The sequence below is a fragment of the Atractosteus spatula genome (assembly GCF_055471065.1).
Source record: "Atractosteus spatula isolate fAtrSpa1 chromosome 10 unlocalized genomic scaffold, fAtrSpa1.hap1 SUPER_10_unloc_15, whole genome shotgun sequence".
NCBI lineage: Eukaryota > Metazoa > Chordata > Actinopteri > Semionotiformes > Lepisosteidae > Atractosteus > Atractosteus spatula.
In genome coordinates, this window is record NW_028296618.1 from 137784 (window position 1) to 146587 (window position 8804).

The 8804-nt window shown below is 43.3% G+C and overlaps 1 non-coding gene across 1 annotated transcript; it reads left to right on the forward strand.

Moving 5' to 3' along the window:
- Positions 1-288: 288 nt before the first annotated feature.
- On the forward strand, positions 289-361 carry trnav-cac (transfer RNA valine (anticodon CAC)). The gene has a single exon. It is a non-coding gene; the product is annotated as a tRNA-Val (tRNA).
- Positions 362-8804: the final 8443 nt, after the last annotated feature.

Here is an 8804-nt window from a genome sequence, read left to right on the forward strand (position 1 = left end):
GGTTACTCTGGCAGACAGGGCTGACCTTCGGAAATAGGATTTATACTCTCCAAGATGATATTTGCACTTTCTGGAGAGGCGATTTTCTCCACTTCAGTAGCCCGATTTCGTCGATTGCGTGGAGAGGGCTGTAGAATGTGGCGCCGCCTTTCCTGCTCCGTCAATGACAGGCGTGCTGGTCTCTGGAGAGAGAGCACAGTCCATCAGCGCACTCCAATAAAGGCACTGGAAGCAGCTGAATCGCATTGGCGAAGCTCAGCGCTGGGCCGCTGGGCAGGGTTTGCCACCGTTTCCGTAGTGTAGTGGTTATCACGTTCGCCTCACACGCGAAAGGTCCCCGGTTCGAAACCGGGCGGAAACAGACTGGCTTCTTTTGTCGGCACGCACAAAAGGGGATTGGGGATTCGCCTAGCGCTGTGATCGAACAGACCCACTCACCTCTTAGTGTGGCGGGATCTGCACAGTGCATGTCGCAGCGCATCCTGCTTTCACTTCAATGCGCGTCCTGATGTACCCCAGTCGCCCGCGTGACAGGTGGGGATAATCACCACTATACTAACGAGGAAGACATCGCTCTCTCCGACCCCCGGCATCGTGTCCTGACCCACCGTGCTGGAAGCGGACGCGTGCTGTGATTCCTTTACGGAGCAGAAATGACAACCGAGGAGCCGAGAGATCATTTCAGCATTTCGCGTCTGAACAGAAAACACAAACGACCAACTCGGAATGATTTGCCTTTGATGCTTTCAAAGCGTTCTTTGTGCATCGAACAGACCCACTCACCTCTTAGTGTGGCGGGATCTGCACAGTGCATGTCGCAGCGCTTCCTGCTTTCACTTCAATGTGCTTCCTGATGTCGAGTCGTGTGCCGTGCGGAGGCTCTGAAAGCGAGAGCAATGAAAAGGTGCACTGCGCTGTGAAAGAAAACAGAGAAGTGAAAGGCAGTCCTTTCTCTAAGGAGGTAAAAGAAAAGCTTTCTACTCCCCGTCAGGGAATTGAACCCTGGACTCCCGCGTGACAGGCGGGGATACTTGCCACTATACTAACGAGGAAGACATCGCACTCTCCGATCCCCGGCATCGTGTCCCGACCCAGCGTGCTGGAAGGCGACGCGTGCTGTGATTCCTTTACGGAGCAGAAATGACAACCGAGGAGCCGTGAGATCATTTCAGCATTTCGCAGCAATTCAGCATTTCGAAAACACAAACGACCAACTCGGAATGACTTGCTTTTGACGCTTTTCAAAGCGTTCTTTGTGCACGACGACTGCGCCGCCTAGCAGATACAAATGGGTTGTACAACTTTGAACTTGCGAATGGAAGAGGGCTAAGCCCCCTCTCTTTTAGCCCAGGTTCGATCTGTCTCCCAGAATCACAAGGGCACACACACACTGTCTTGTTTCTCGTACACGTATAGTGTAAAAATTAAGAACCCAGGACGAAGATGTGACACTCGAAGAAACTCTTTATTATTTAACCTGTAACTCCGAACCAGTTAGCTCCTAAATTCACTATGACCTGTGACCCTGAGCAACCGTTATTCCCCACTCAGCCCTCCATCAATCAACATGCAGTTTCACTGCTGACGCACACAAATATTACACCTCCTCCAGCTGTTATGAATCGCCTCTCTTCAAAGCCCGGTGTGTTTTTTTTTTTGGAGATGTTATATATGTCAGAAAGAGCACTGTGACGTCAGAGACACCAGCCAGAGCGCCGGGATCAGAGAGCGAGACTGCGGTGGAGAGTTATTGATCACTTATCTATCGACAACCTATAAATTCAGCTGAAGAACCGTAGAATTAACGATTAACTTCACCGATTGGTGAGTACTGATTCTTTTCCCGTTCTTGACCCTGTTTTAAATATCTAGAAAACGGTCAATACCGCCTGTATCGATCAATTACAGTACCATAGTGCGTTTAGTGTTAATAATGTTCAATCCAAAATTAAAGAATGGTTATTCAAATTATTATTTAGGAATTTAATCCTAGAGCTAGATAGTTATATTCCAAGTTGATAAATTAGTAACAGTTTAAATGCATTTTCCATTTGTTTACAAATCATAAGTTTGGTAACCACGGCGACACGCACCAAGTCACTGTGCCCAGCTAGGTGTCTCGCCTTCATCACAAAGAGCGGTGTGACGTCACGGACAGCTACTAATACTAATACTAGTGTATTCATGTTAATATTAGTGAGAGTACAACTGGTAGTTTTAATATTAATGCTAGTATTCATGTTAATATTAGTGCTTATTATAGATTTACAGTTAGACTATTTACACTAGTAGTCATGTTAGTTTTAGTGATATTATTACTGTTATTATTAGTATTAGTAGTGTAGTAGTAACTTTGTGTTATTGTTAGTAATAATGATAGTGTTAGTCATAGTGATAGTGTTACTGTTGTAATATTAGTGGTATTTTTGTTAGTGTTTGTAATAGTGTAACTGTAGGTAAGAGTGTATGTGGTGTCCGTCAGTATGTGAGTTTGTGTCTGTGAGTATGTGTACTGTCTATGTGTGATTCTGTAAATGTGCGTATCAGTGTGTGCGTGTGTATCTCTTAGTGTAGTGTCTACAGTATGTGTGTGTCTGTCAATGTGTGCTAGTTTGTATTTGTGCATGTATGTGTCTGATTGTGTGTATAAATGTGTATGGTGTTAGTCAGTATGTGTAGTGTCTGTGTGTGTGAATGTGTGTGAGTGTGTAGGTGTATACTGTATCTCTCAGTGTGTGTGAATGTGTTTGTAGGTGGGCTTGGGCTCCAATGTTGTGTCTGATAGAAGTGACCCATCAACAGGTGTTGAGGTCCAGAGCTGCTTGCAAATCGAATCACTTTCTAGAGTCCAGACCAATGTCTACAGAGCTGTGAGTGCTCTGTTTTTATCACTATTAGTAGTAATGACAGCAGTAATAGTAGCAGGAGTATTAGTATCAGAATTAGTATTAGAATCTGAAGTCATGGTCGTAGTAGTAATGGTAGTAGTGGTAGTAGCAGTTGTGTCAGTGGCAGCAGTATTAGGAGCAGTAACTTTAGAAACATAAAGTAGCTTTAGAAACAGTAGCTTTAGAAACATTAGTAGTAGCAGTAGGAGTAGCTGTAAAATTTTATTAGTTGCAGTTGTATCAGTGGCAGCAGTAGTAGTAGCTGTAGTAGCAGTAGTAACACTATAACCATGTGTTACGATCCCTGCCTCCCAGCAACGAAAGAGGCAGAAGAAGGCGGAGTCTTAGTTCATTAGTCTACCTGTTAGTGTACGCTTTCACCACCACACCTCCGTCTCATTTTATATTTAAGCACTAGTCTTTCCCTACTTCCTCGGTCAGTATTGGTTTACCTTTCGAGTTACTTAGTTGCGCTACGCCTTCTACCTCTTCGTACTGTTCAGGTTCCGACTTTGGTTTCTCCCCTCTTTTGGAGTTTGGATCTCTGGCTTCCCCTGGACTATCGGCTCTCTCCTTCGTCTACGGTTTTGGATTACGGTCTGGCTTTGGCTACTCTCTCCCTGTTTGGATCACTGGCTTCCCCTGGACTCTCTGCTCTCTCCTTCGACTACAGTATTTGGATCACGACTTGTCTCTATCGGCTCCTGCAAGTGGGTTCATTACTTGGTTTCGGTTTCACTGGCCGAATCCTTAACAGTATACTGAGCCACTTAACATGGACCCAGCGGAGCAAGAGGAATTTCGCTCGGTTTTGGATCAGCACTGGCAAGCTTTACTCCAGTTACAGGCTTCCGTCCAACAGATTTCAGCGCACCTGTCGGCAATGCCGCCTACCAGTAATAGTGAAAGTAACGCTGGAGCTGCCGCTTCGGCTCCGCCCCCGCCAGCTTCTACACCCGCTCCTCGACCTCTTCCACTTACACCACCTGACAGGTTTGACGGCAACCCTACGAGATGTCGGGGCTTCTTAGCACAGTGTGCGCTGGTTTTCAGGCTCCATCCGGAAACTTTTTTTTCTCCTCAAGACAAGATTGCCTTCATAGTTTCTCTGTTAACTGGCCGTGCTCTGGATTGGGCAACTGCCCTACTAGATCGCAGGGCTCCTGAGGTACAGGACTATGATCTCTTTTTAGAGAAATTTAAGGGTTTTTTTGTCGTTCCTCAGCTGGACAAGACTCCGCCTACCGCCTCTCATCTATCCGCCAGGGCCGCAGGTCTGCCCAGGATTATGCCATAGACTTTCGAGTAGCAGCAGCAGAGACTCACTGGGAGGATGAGGTCCTAATTTTTCTTTTTCTGCAAGGGTTATGTGAAGAAATAATCACCTGGTAACACCTCTGTCTCATCTTGTATTTAAGCACTAGTCTTTCCGTACCTCCTCGCTCAGTATTGGTTTTCCTTTCGAGCTACTTAGTTGCGCTACGCCTTCTACCTCTTCGTACTGTTCAGGTTCCGACTTTGGTTTCTCCCCTTTTACTATGTTTTTTGAATTACGGCTCAGCTTTGGTTGCTCTCTCTCAGTTTGGATCTCTGGCTTCCCCTGGACTCTCGGCTCTCTCCTTCGTCTACGGTATTTGGATCACGACTTGTCTCTATCGGCTCCTGCAAGTGGGTTCATTACTTGGTTTCAGTTTCACTAGCCGAATCCTTAACAAGTAGCTAAATACACAGGCCACACTGCTCCAGTTGAGGCTCAAACTCACAACCTCAGCATGACTTTGCTGTGCATTGCTGTATAAGCACCGCGCGCTGTCCGACTGCGCCACTGGAGCTGTTTAACACCCTCTCCTCATACAGACTGACGCTGCAGAAACACAGGCTGCAAACAGGGTTTCGGTTGTGGATCCATCTCCACATGGGGGAAAGGGACAGTAAAATAGCAAGGAAAATACAAGAGAAGAAACGGAAAGAATTGTGCTCACTGCAAATTAAGAAGGAAATAGGTGGCCGAATACGTAAAACAACTCAGCAGATAATTTCTAATGACATTCTTTGGTGACAATCAGCAGCCAGATTTCTCTTTAGGTTCAGCTCTGCAGTATGAACGTACATTCTCCGAGATTGGTTAGTTATATGTGATCAGCTGATATTAAATAGGACTAATAAGAATCAATACAATCTGGCAAAATAACCTTTGTACATGATCTGGGATGTGACTGGTGAAATTTCAGCACAGTTGCTACCCCCTTTATAAAGGGTGTGCACACTTATACAACCAAGACATTGAAAGCTTTTTTTTATTATTGTTCCAAAAAATGTTCCATTTGTTTTCTTTCTTAAATGTTGTTGATTAAAAGATCTTATTAAATGTGAAAAAATCTGATTGTGAAAAGGTCAAAATGTTAGTGAAAAAATCAGTAATGTGAGGAAAGATGAATTGTGGGAGCCCCTTGACTCCTCGTGTCGTTCTGTATTTCTCTCTCATTCTACTGGGAGTGGTGCCGTCGCTTCTGGATAAAGTCTGTCAGTGGTCATTCCAGATGGGCCAGGTATGACTGCACTTCGGCACAAGAAGAGACATGTGATTTGCGAGGATCCCGGCTGTGTCTTCTTTTTTTTTTTAGAGCCCAGATAGCTCAGTTGGTAGCGCATCAGACATTTAATCTGAGGGTCCACACTCCACGTAGATAAATTAAAAGAAATCACAGTAGAGTAAAGGACACGCAGTGAGGAGCTCCCGCAGTGAGTACTCTTGAATACGAAAAGAGGAAAGGCGCACTGCACATCTGCGGAACATCGCAAAGTAATTTTTTTTATTAAAGGTTCAAGGAAACCTGAATATGTTTGCTAGAAGTATTTCAGAATCACAGTCAAATCGAGTACGATTGCTGCACTGATCTGCCGTGTGAAATTAGAATACTGCTTGTGCGTTGTATAAAATACGCTGTTCAAAGCTTTTCTAAAACTACAGAGATACGTTTCGGAATGCGTCTTCCTGTAAAAATAAAATCTCTACACGGGCGCTATACGCAGAGTCTGAAGCTTGCTTAACAGAAGAACTATATTCAGAGGGCCAAAGAAGTGAATATTTCACCAAGTGAGAGAAAGCATCTCGGAAAAAGGAGGTGCAGTCTCTTCCATGCAGCATAACACCACAAAGACAGACTACAAGTGCTGAAAAGCTGCTATCAAGCGTAACCCGGCCGAGCGCTCTAAGGAGCTGGATTAAAGCTCCGTCTCTTCGAGGGCGTGAGTTGGAATCCCACTGCTGCCCAGTATCTCCTTGTTAAGAATCATGGTTTTGTTGTTGTAGATTCTGCGCGATTAAATCAGTTTCAATAGAATTAATTTGAACAGTCATATTTGTTTTATTCCTCCTACCATGGCAATTTGTGCTCAAAGATTGAACTTTTTTGTATTTTAAAAAAACGTGCTAGCCTTGATGGGAAAGTAAGCGGAACCGCAGGCGTGGTGGCCAAGTGGTAAGACGTCGGTATCGATAAGGTCAATAATCTGTTAAACATTTTATGCCATTTTTTCCATAGATGATGTTCACCTTGGAACAGTGAGAAAGGCATACCTGGATGCAGTTGAACCATCACCTTACTATTATTTTAGTCCCAACGTGGCTGCACTAAGCAATTGTACCACAGAGACTCCAACGAGTTGGTTTTCTCCATTTGCAGTTTTGGGTAAAAAATAATCTGCACTTTTAAGCAAGTATTGTATTTCAAATTTTGCAAATTTCTTGAAAAACGTTGTTTCAGAGAGAAACTGAGTAGACAGGGATAGCCCAGTCAGTAGAATATCGAACTTTTTATCTCTAGGTCCCTAGTCAGGCGACTGATTTTCTTGCAACTACTGTGAACCTGCGAAATAGATGGTCTTTTGTCCCTCAGTTTTTCAAGTTGTTCTATGAATGTTTAAAATGTTCAATATTTTTCATGCTCTTAAGCACTTTCCGTCACAAAGTTTATGGTGTTCTTGGTGCTGTGCTGCACGTAGATAATGTAGACAAGAGCACAGGTAACAATACAGGACAAGCAGTGAGGAGCTCCCGTAGCTTTCAACTCAGTGCAGAGTCCAGAGGGAGGCCTAGGTCACTAAACGATGAACAGGTATCTAATAATGACGTTCACGAAGGTGACAATACGTTTTTTTCAACATATCCTTACATTTACCCGTACAGCACAACGTATTTTCTATACCCTCAAATCCCCAATGTAACTACTTTCTCCTGAAAAACACAAGTATAGAGTGAAATCACAATAACTTATACAACAAATCTATTCAAACACCCAGATATGACAGAACACACCCCTTTAAATATGTATTTCCTTTATTTCAGTTTTCTTCCCTCCTCAGGATACCTGAAAATTCACTATCGCATATTAAAGGCTGTACATGTAATACATCTACTAATAAAGATGGACATTAAAGTTAATTATTAAAAAAAATACATTTTTCATTAAGACATGTATTGATAAAATTATTGTGAATAGTTGTGGTGTCTGGAAAGCAATTTTTGTTAAATATAACAATTTTCAAGCGAGTGGTGCATAAGCTTGTTATTTAGTGACTAAATTATTTCCACTGCATTCACAACAGTTCTAATGTGTTCAATTGTTCCGCATAGCGGGCTACTGAGTTGTTTTCGGAACTGAAACCTATAAGAACAGTATTTAAGATGCACCATGGCCCAGAATCGTTCATTGGGACTAGGATTAATATCAATTGAAAGTACTCCAAAATAAAAGATTTAACCTGAATATTAAAAGAGCAGGAAAGTATTACAACAACACCATAACGTCTTGACTTCCAATCTTCTTCCTTGTTCAGGCCATGTACAGTAAAATGACATAATCAGTGGAGTCATGCCGAGGTTGAAAGTTTAAGCCTCACCTGGAGCAGCCTGGTTTTCTGTCTTGACAAAAAACGGCGTGAAATGATCATGTATTTCACTCTACTTCTCTCTTGTATTAAAGCAGATCTTGCTAGGTGAGCATTTGCTCCGGTTAATTAGGTCACTTTTCATGTTAACTCACTTCTTCTAAACACAACATTTCCTGGTGCATGTTTTCTCCATGAAAAAAGTCATTTTCCCTTCCATGATTTCTCGTTTTGTTTCATCAAAGAGTACAGAAAGAAGAAAGAAAGGAAAAGTGTCATAAATGAACTCTGCCGCCCTTGGGAGATGTCAAGCGCATTGGACATGAAAAGTGCCCAATAAAAGCCATTTCTCTTCGTTTCTCTTACAGTCGGGGCTCCTGTTGCGTGTAAAGGAGGCAGCTTGCTCAGCCAGCAGACTCAGTGCTTACTGAACACAGATGGTTCAGAGCGGTGTGTCCAAGCTGCTGTAAAAGAGGAGAATTCTGCCGGCACTGTAGCTTAGTTGCTTTAAGTATCTATCTCGTTAACTGGAGATCCTGGCTCCACATCCCAGCTGTGCCTTTCTTCCTGTCTTTTTGTGCAGAAAGTACCATTTTGGACAACCGCATAGGGCTTGATTTAGTTTAATGCATGAATGCATTTCCTTTCTGCAACAACTTGTTTTTCAAGAAATTCATACAGCTTGTGAAAAATGAAATTTAATTCTTGGCTATCAGAGCAGATGGAATATTGCCGACTGGCAAGAAAATGCAAGCAATGTTTATTTTTTGACCGGAAAGGTGCGAATGGAGAAGTGTTTCTCTCGTCAGTCTCTGTGGCGCAATCGGCGAGCGCATTCGGCTGTTAACTGAAAGGTTGGTGGTTCAAGCTCACCCAGGGATGATCTTCTTATTATTGTCAATGTAAACACTGCCTCCGCTAAAGCCGAAACCTTAAACCTCTTTATATTTGCCGAAAATGCGAGTCTTTTGCCCGTGTCCAACAACAACACTTGAGACCGGGGAAGTCCAATAGTGATCAACGCCG